At 37.2% G+C, this 8,827-nt stretch overlaps 1 protein-coding gene across 1 annotated transcript in view; it reads right to left on the bottom strand.

Moving 5' to 3' along the window:
• LOC135214509 (zinc finger protein 501-like) overlaps nt 1-6,420 on the bottom strand; it is a 449,070-nt gene extending 442,650 nt beyond the window's left edge. Inside the window, exon 1 of the mRNA XM_064248881.1 lies at nt 6,302-6,420. The gene's annotated coding sequence lies outside the window, so the exon portion shown is untranslated. The remainder of the gene's footprint in view (nt 1-6,301) is intronic.
• Between the last annotated feature and the right edge of the window lie 2,407 nt (nt 6,421-8,827).

Below are 8,827 nucleotides of genomic sequence, written 5' to 3'. Positions count from 1 at the left end.
AGGCCACCTACAATCAATGCTTGCCACCCTCGAAAAAGTACATTATAAACGCGTCCTGACACTGGAGATGGGCATCAGTCGCGACTTCTTTGTTGGTGAAAAAACGGAGCTAAAGACCTCTACTCTCCTTTCGAAGTAAGTATTTTCTCCAAAGTTAGAAATTAAGGCCAATTTTAAGAGTTTAAACAGAGGGTACTGAAAATGGCGCCCACGGCAGTGGAAATCTCACCAAAACGCGTTCAACATTTTTACTTACAACTCGAGGTATTTAGAAGATTGACGCCATCTCGATGTTTACGGAGTCGCTTGTGTCAACAAACTTTCCATTTCCTGTGATAAATCCGCACACCATTGTACCCACCAGACGCTGGAGCACTTTTATCACAACAATCGAAACACGATTTCTCACCAACAAAAACAAGCCAAGGAGTAAACAGCTGTTTTGGTAGAAGATGACGAGAAGCGTGCTCTTACCTATTTTTAAATAAGTAGTAAAACATCAATATTTTACATATTTATGATGATTAATTTGAAAATATTCGTTATTGAAAAAGTAACGTCGACTCTGACTCAAATTTAAGTAATTATTTTTTCTGAATTAGAACGTTCTTTTAAGTTCTGTATTATGACGTCACGACATCTTGACTTTCGTACCTATTGTAAATAATTGCTATACTCAACTGTCATTGCAGAACAGTTTACCAGTTATTCATGCAGATTGTTATCAGCTATACATGTAATTGTTATAATCGTAATGCGCATATATATCTTTATTATTTACTTTTGGATATATGAAGATGTTTTACTGCTGGATTATTGCCGTAGTGTGACGCAATCGTTTTCGGTCCATGGGCCTCTGTCTGTTTTCGCACCATAAGAAATTATGGGGCCGAATTTGCAATGACCAGAAAGTCGTTAAAAGAGGAAAGTTAGCATTGAGGGGCATATGTTTTTGATTGAGAAAAATACAAATTTATTCAATAGCTAGCTTGTAAAAAATACTGGTTATAAAAACTTGATTGACAACTAAGCAGCATGTCTACTATGGGTTTCAGAGACAGTGCAAGCACGTTTTGGGCAATACCTATTTCTGTAACGAAACACTCGTAACAGAACGAGATTTTGCTATAGTGCATTACACCCAGTGCCGTAATTTATAAGGGTATCTTGAATTCACTAATCGTAAAGAATAACGACACTTGTCCTTGTACCAAGAGACAAAAACTCCATTATGCAGAAATGGATACGAACACGCGTATAAAGCTCCACCTACCCTCTCCCCCCCCTCCACCGCCATCCCTTTTCTTCTTCGTTCCTCCGCCTTCCTTTCTCTCTCTCTCTCTCTCTCTCTCTACTCTCTCTCTCTCTCTCTCTCTCTCTCTCTCTCTGTTGCCATTCGGTATGTGTTGACCCTCCAAACTGGGTATAAGACTACACACAAAACGTTTGAAATTGGTGAAATTAGGCTATGTATTGGAAGTATATATACATAAATATTAAAGCAATTTTATCATTATTGCATTACTATGGCAACTAGAATTCATGGAAACAGTTTATAATAATGAAACGGCGTATGTGTGAAGCCTCCACTAATGTGGCAACGATGATTTTTGCCATTCTTAGCATGCAAACATTAAAGCATGCAAACATTAAAGGTTTACATTTATTTCTGGCATACGATTATTAAAGAAATTCAAAATACTATAAAGACTGAAATCAATGAAAAGTGCTAGCAAAAACAAAAAAACGCAAAAAAAAAAAACGTAGTCGTTCCTCTATGCACTTTTCCGTATTCGTCCTCTATGGTTTTCGGCAGCCAGATGTACGAAAACGTTAGAAACATTTGATTTTATCTACTTTAGAAATATCTGTAATTTTTTTGGGGTAATTTGGTTGCAAAAAAAGGGATAATATACATGAATTAAATCAAAATTTTTTAAATAACAAAGTATATTTAAACTAAAATAACGAGTAAAGTAAACAGTTTAGGGAATAAAACTTTGCAGTTTTCGTCGTCTGTTCGTGTCTGCTGTTCGTAATTGTGTTTATGGCGCGCGTGCTTAGAAACCGAGGAACAGCAACGGGTTTAAAGTGCAATGTGGAGTGAACTGAGACCAAAATGTGTATAATAACAATCAAATAAGCACTGTGGAGTTTCAGTTGTGATGGCAGTAAGGATAAAAACCGCCGATTACAAGGTAAGAATGAATTCAGTTCAAACCATAACCCCGGGAATAACAAGTTTCATACTTTCACTAATATAGGCAACAAAATGTTGTTTTATTGTGCTGATTACAACTGCAATCTTGAGTAAGATCAATAAACGTTACATAGGGTAAAACATCAAAGCAGGCCACGCAGGCCAGCTACCATCAGTGCAAGCCACCCTCCGAAAAAGTACATTATAAACGCGTCCTGACACCCGAGATGGGCATCAGTCGCGACTTGTTTTTGGTGAGAAACGGAGCTAAAAGACCTCTACTCTCCTTTCGAAGTAAGTATTTTCCCAAAGTTAGAAATTAAGGCCAAATTTTAAGATTTAAACAGATTAAACAGAGGGTACTGAAAATGGCGCCCACAGGCAGTGGAAATTCACCAAAACGCGTTCAACATTTTTACTTACAACTCGAGGTATTTAGAAGATTGACGCCATCTCGATGTTTACGGAGTAGCTTGTGTCAATAAACTAACCATTTCCTGTGATAAATCCGCACACCACTTGTACCCACAGAGCTGGAGCACTTTTATCACAACAATCGAAACACGATTTCTCATCAACAACAAGCCAGGCGTAAACAGCTGTTGGGGTAGAAGATGACGAGAAGCGTGCTCTTGGCTAATTTTTAAATAAGTAGTAAAACATCAATATTTTACATATTTATGATGATTAATTTGAAAATATTCGTTATTGAAAAAGTAACTCGACTCTGACTCAAATTTAAGTAATTATTTTTCTGAATTAGAACGTTCTTTCAAGTTCTGTATTATGACGTCACGACATCTTGACTTTCGTACCTATTGTAAATAATTGCTATACTCAACTGTCATTGCAGAACAGTTTACCAGTTATTCATGCAGATTGTTATCAGCTATACATGTAATTGTTATAATCGTAATGCGCATATATATCTTTATTATTTACTTTTTGGATATATGAAGATGTTTTACTGCTGGATTATCGCCGTAGTGTGACGCAATCGTTTTCGGTCCATGGGCCTCTTGTCTGTTTTTCGCACCATAAGAAATTATGGGGCCGAATTTGCAATGACCAGAAAGTCGTTAAAAGAGGAAAGTTAGCATTGAGGGGCATATGTTTTTGACTGAGAAAAATACAAATTTATTCAATAGCTAGCTTGTAAAAAAATACTTGGTTATAAAAACTTGATTGACAACTAAGCAGCATGTCTACTATGGGTTTCAGAGACAGTGCAAGCACGTTTTTGGGCAATACCTATTTCTGTAACGAACACTCTTAACAGAACGAGATTTTGCATAGTGCATTACACCCAGTGCCGTAATTTATTTATAAGGGTATCGTGAATCACTAATCGTAAAGAATAACGACACTTGTCCTTGTACCAAGAGACAAAAAACTCCATTATGCAGAAATGGATACGAACACGCGTATAAAGCTCCACCTACCCTCTCCCCAACCCCCCCCCCCCCCACCGCCATCCCTTTTCTTCTTCGTTCCTCCGCTTCTTTCTCTCTCTCTCTCTCGTCTCTCTCTCTCTCTCTCTCTCTCTGTTGCCATTCGGTATGTGTTGACCCTCCAAACTGGGTATAAGACTACACACAAAACGTTGAAATTGGTGAAATTAGGCTATGTATTGGAATATATATACATAAATATTAAAGCAATTTTATCATTATTGCATTACTATGACAACTAGAATTCATGGAAACAGTTTATAACCTGTTAAGCGTCACCCACGTAATAATACGTTTACCGCGATCTACTCGGTAGCGCCTTCAACGGGATAGTTACGTTCAAGACTTTAAGCTGTGCTTGTCAAGCCGTCAGCAGCCCCGTAATAATACGTTTACTCGTATAGAAAGTGGTAGGAACATCATTTGGTAAACACTCTCAGCACATGGGAAACTTATTTCCAGCCTGGCAACTCTTTCCTGGTGGTCGCTTATGCTAGAAAACTACCTGCCTGTCCCTGTTGGTTTTCTTTTCAATACGCTTCGGGCGTTTATCGAGAACAAATTGGATTTCGCGTCTTTCACAATGAATGTCCCAAAGAGGAGGCATATTCTTTAGGTGAGATCAATCAAATACTAGATGAGGAGTGTGATATTGATAACCTATTTTGATGATGAGAGCTCTAGTTCTGAATCCTCCAGTGATGATACAAACTTTTCTTCCAATTGCGGGAGTGAAGATGACTTTTTCTTTGCCGAGTGACTGGACTCCGAGAGAGAGAGAGAGAGAGAGAGAGAGAGAGAGAGAGAGAGAGATGATAGAGAGAGAGAGAGAGAGAGAGAAAATTTCCTACAGTTAATTACAGTATGAATAACAAGCATAAAAATCAATATTAACTTTGAAAAACTATCATCAGTGCTATGATCGCTGATTACAAAAAAAGCGTGACGGTACGTTAGCAGCGAGCTCATCAGGGGCGGACGCTTAACAGGATAATGGAACGGCGTATGTGTGAAGCCTCCACTAATGTGGCAACGATGATTTTGCCATTCTTAGCATGCAAACATTAAAGCATGCAAACATTAAAGGTTACATTATTTCTGGCATACGATTATTTAAGAAATTCAAAATACTAATAAAGGACTGAAATCAATGAAAAGTGCTAGCAAAAACAAAAAAGCAAAAAAAAAAAAAACGTAGTCGTTCCTCTATGCACTTTTCCGTATTCGTTCCTCTATGGTTTTCGGCAGGCGATGTCGAAAACGTTAGAAACTGATCTACGTTTTTAGAAATACTGAATTTTTTCGGTAATTTGGTTTGCAAAAAAAAAGAGGGAATAAAATACATGAATTAAATCAAAATTTTTAGATAACAATGTAAATTTAAACATAAATAACGAGTAAAGTAAACAGTTTAGGGAATAAAACTTTGCAGTTTCGTCGTCTGTCGTCGTCTGCTATTTGTAATTGTGTTTATGGCGCGCGCGCTTAGAAACCAGGAACAGCAACGGGTTTAAAGTGCAATGTGGAGTGAACTGAGACCAAAATGTGTATAATAACAATCAAATAAGCACTGTGGAGTTTTCAGTTGTGATGGCAGTAAGGATAAAAACCGCCGATTACAAGGTAAGAATGAATTCAGTTCCAACCATAACCCCGGGAATAACAAGTTTCATACTTTCACTAATATAGGCAACAAAATGTTGTTTTATTGTGCTGATTACAACTGCAATCTTGAGTAAGATCAATAAACGTTACATACATACGCTAACATTGTTCAAATGAGTGCTGGGAAGGCTGGGGAAAGATGGTGTCCGTCACTGATGAGAACCGTCCATGAAAAACATAGCCGCCATATTGGATTTCAAAACTGCCTTGAAAACATATTTTACGAAGAGCTCACATGCTTATTTTAGTTCGTATGGGGCTTTCATATATCACAATATGTTGACGAAACTTCAGTCTTTTAAATGGTATGCTTAGAGTTGCAATTGTATTCATGTTTCACCAATTAAATATCGAGTGAATAAGACCCGTCTACCGTGATGAGGGTTGGCCTGTACTGATGTTTCCCCCTATATACGCTAACATTGTTCAAATGAGTGCTGGGAAGGCTGGGGAAAGATGGTGGCCGTCACTGATGAGAACCGTCCATGCAAAACGTAGCCGCCATATTGGATTTCAAAACTGCCTTGAAAACATATTTTACGAAGAGCTCACATGCTTATTTTAGTTCGTATGGGGCTTTCATATATCACAATATGTTGACAAAACTTCAGTCTTTTAAATGGTATGCTTAGAGTTGCAATTGTATTCTTGTTTCACCAATTAAATATCGAGTGAATAAGACCCGTCCACCGTGACGAGGGTTGGCCTGTCGTGATATTCTACCCTAGGTTCTTTCCCTTGTAGAAAACGTCAACTACCAGTCTAGCTCGCCGTGAAATAGTTATATAAAACTACCCCAGCCGTGACTATTACTTACATCAACCGAATTAACATCCGTTATTTAAATAACGGAATTAACAATTTAAATAATTGTTAATTACCTAACACTGGCGATCAGCCTTGGGCGCCTTGAGACCAAAAATGCCTATCTTAATTCAACCATATTTAACTCGAAAAATCAAAATGAACACAATCATTTACTCACGAAATAAACTCCAATCGTTGACTTTTGATTCGATCATTCAGTCAAAATATCCGGTCGAAATTCATTGATATCTGTAACTAACTTTGGGACGACAAGAGTCCGGACTCCATAAAAGACTATGTTTACATTAGTAGTAGTAGTAGTAGGCAGAATATTCCTTTGAAACGGCTCCCTTGCTTCTTTTATTCCTCCTTTGTTTGTGCTTCTTCTCTCTGAAATACCACTTTTCTTTTATAAAATCTCTAATTTTTCTCTTCCTCCCTCATTAGTACTACCAATAAGAGTATATTTGCTACTAATTCCTCTATTTTCTTGATATGGTTGCTGCATAAAGCTATATCTATTTCTAATTTCATTGTATGGTGGACAGTAAAGTAAGAAATTTCTAAATCTTCATTTTGTTCCTCACAGTATAAACATTTTGTATCTTCTTTTATCCTATTTCTGTCATTCAATCCTAGTATACCTAGTCTGGCCCTACTGATCAGCATTGTTTTTTCAGTGTTGCCACACCAGGTTTCTTCTCTTTTATTTTATATTTTCTGTAGATACTTAACGTTGACTTTTCATTAATTTCTTTCTGCCTTTTTTTTCTGTCCCAATTGTTTATTATTTCTCTTAACTGTTTGTCTTTAACTACTTCAATTTTACTTAATTTTATGTTCAGTTCTTTCATATCCTACTTTTACTTGCATTATCCAGTTTTTTTTCATACTGATCCATGGTTATCTCATATAGGAGCCTATATCCCCCATTCTTCAGTGTATGTTTCAGGTAGAATAGTTTATTCTTGATATCTTTAGATTGGCAGGAAGAGGCCACTATTTCAGATCTTAACGCACAACTTGCTGTGTAACTTGGCGCTTTCTAAATTGCTCTATATGCTTTATTGTCTATCTTCTGAAATTAATTTATGGTTTTCCTGTCAAGTTTCAGGATTTACATTGCATACATTGTTACGATGTCCACATCATGAACTACCACAACACATTTAAAAACAGGTTTAATTATGAGGAGGAGAATTACACACAAAACAACACTTCAAAGCACTTTTATTATGCTTAAATAACAAACACTTGCAGATACGACCGGTATCTAAGAACTCAGGTAATATTCATGGAAAAATAATAAATATAATAAAACAAAACTTAGCCGACGTTCAAAGAAGCAGTTCTAGAGGTCTCCGAGTGAATAGGGAGTATTCGAAAACAATTTCTTGAGCGAGAGGTTCTTCTTCAGCCACCGATACGAAGATACGCCTGGAAATCACAATCCAGGAATGAAGCCACACTCCTGAAATTCCCAAATCTAAATAGGCCACACCAACGTAACTCGAGAGGGCCAACGCTGCTTCTCATACAGCCACAACCATCAGATGGGAACGGAATCGATTGCTCCAACTCAACGGCGAAACACCGGATCCAACAATGTATCTTCTAAACGTATCAGTGACCTTCCTTGAAGACAGACACCTTCTCACTGCCAACCATAACTCTCGTTGCTGTGACGTGACCTCCGAAACCTTCGTTCCTGATCGATAAATGGGGAACAAGTAGTTAACTGGCATTTGAACAATTGTCTAAACAATCTCTTTCCCGAACTATTCAAAACAGAATTACTTATTTATATTACACCTCCCCCTAAAAAAGGAAAAAATATATATGTAATATATATTTTGCATCCAACAAATATCAGGTCAAAAATATAGCAAGTCACATCCTTGACAATGCATCCGGAATGACGTTCTCCTTTCCTTTGATATGTAGGATATTCAAATCGTAGGGTTGTAAAAATAGACTCCATCTTGTTAAGCTCTGATTATTGTTCCTGAAACGATTCAAATATTTTAATGGGTTATGGTCTGTATATACGGTTAATGAAGAGGTGGTACTGGTATATACCTCAAAATGTTGTAAAGCCAAAATTAAACCCAAGGTTTCTTTCTCAATGGTGGAGTATTTCTTCTGAGAATCATTCAGTTTCTTAGAGTAATAAGTAATAGGATGCTCTACCCCAGTGTCGTCTTCCTGCAGTAATACTGCACCAATGCCAATGTCACTGGCATCCACTGCTAGTTTGAAAGGAATAGAAAAATCTGGTGCTTTCAGAATAGGGGAAGTAGTCAAAATAGATTTTACTTCATCAAAAGCTTCCTGGCACTGGTTATCCCATTTAAAATCAACCCTTTTCCTCAACAAATTTGTTAGTGGTGCAACTATATCTGGAAAATTAGCCACAAACTTCCTATATTATCCGGCAAGACCCAGATATCTCATTACTCCCTTTTTATCTTTAGGAACTGGAAAGTCTAAAATTGCTTTAATATTTGAATCTTTTGGTGCTACTTTGCCATGACCCACTTCGTGACCCAAATAAACTACTTTGGCTTTCCCAAATTCGCATTTATTTAAATTCACTACCAACCTGCTTCTCTGAGTTTCTGTAAAATGCACGCAATTTTTCTTGACATGCTCTTCCCCACGTATCACTAACAATTACCACATCATCTATATACGTAGTGCACCC

Source organism: Macrobrachium nipponense, chromosome 45 (assembly GCF_015104395.2).
Source record: "Macrobrachium nipponense isolate FS-2020 chromosome 45, ASM1510439v2, whole genome shotgun sequence".
Lineage (NCBI taxonomy): Eukaryota > Metazoa > Arthropoda > Malacostraca > Decapoda > Palaemonidae > Macrobrachium > Macrobrachium nipponense.
This window is presented reverse-complemented; position numbering and strand designations above follow the sequence as displayed.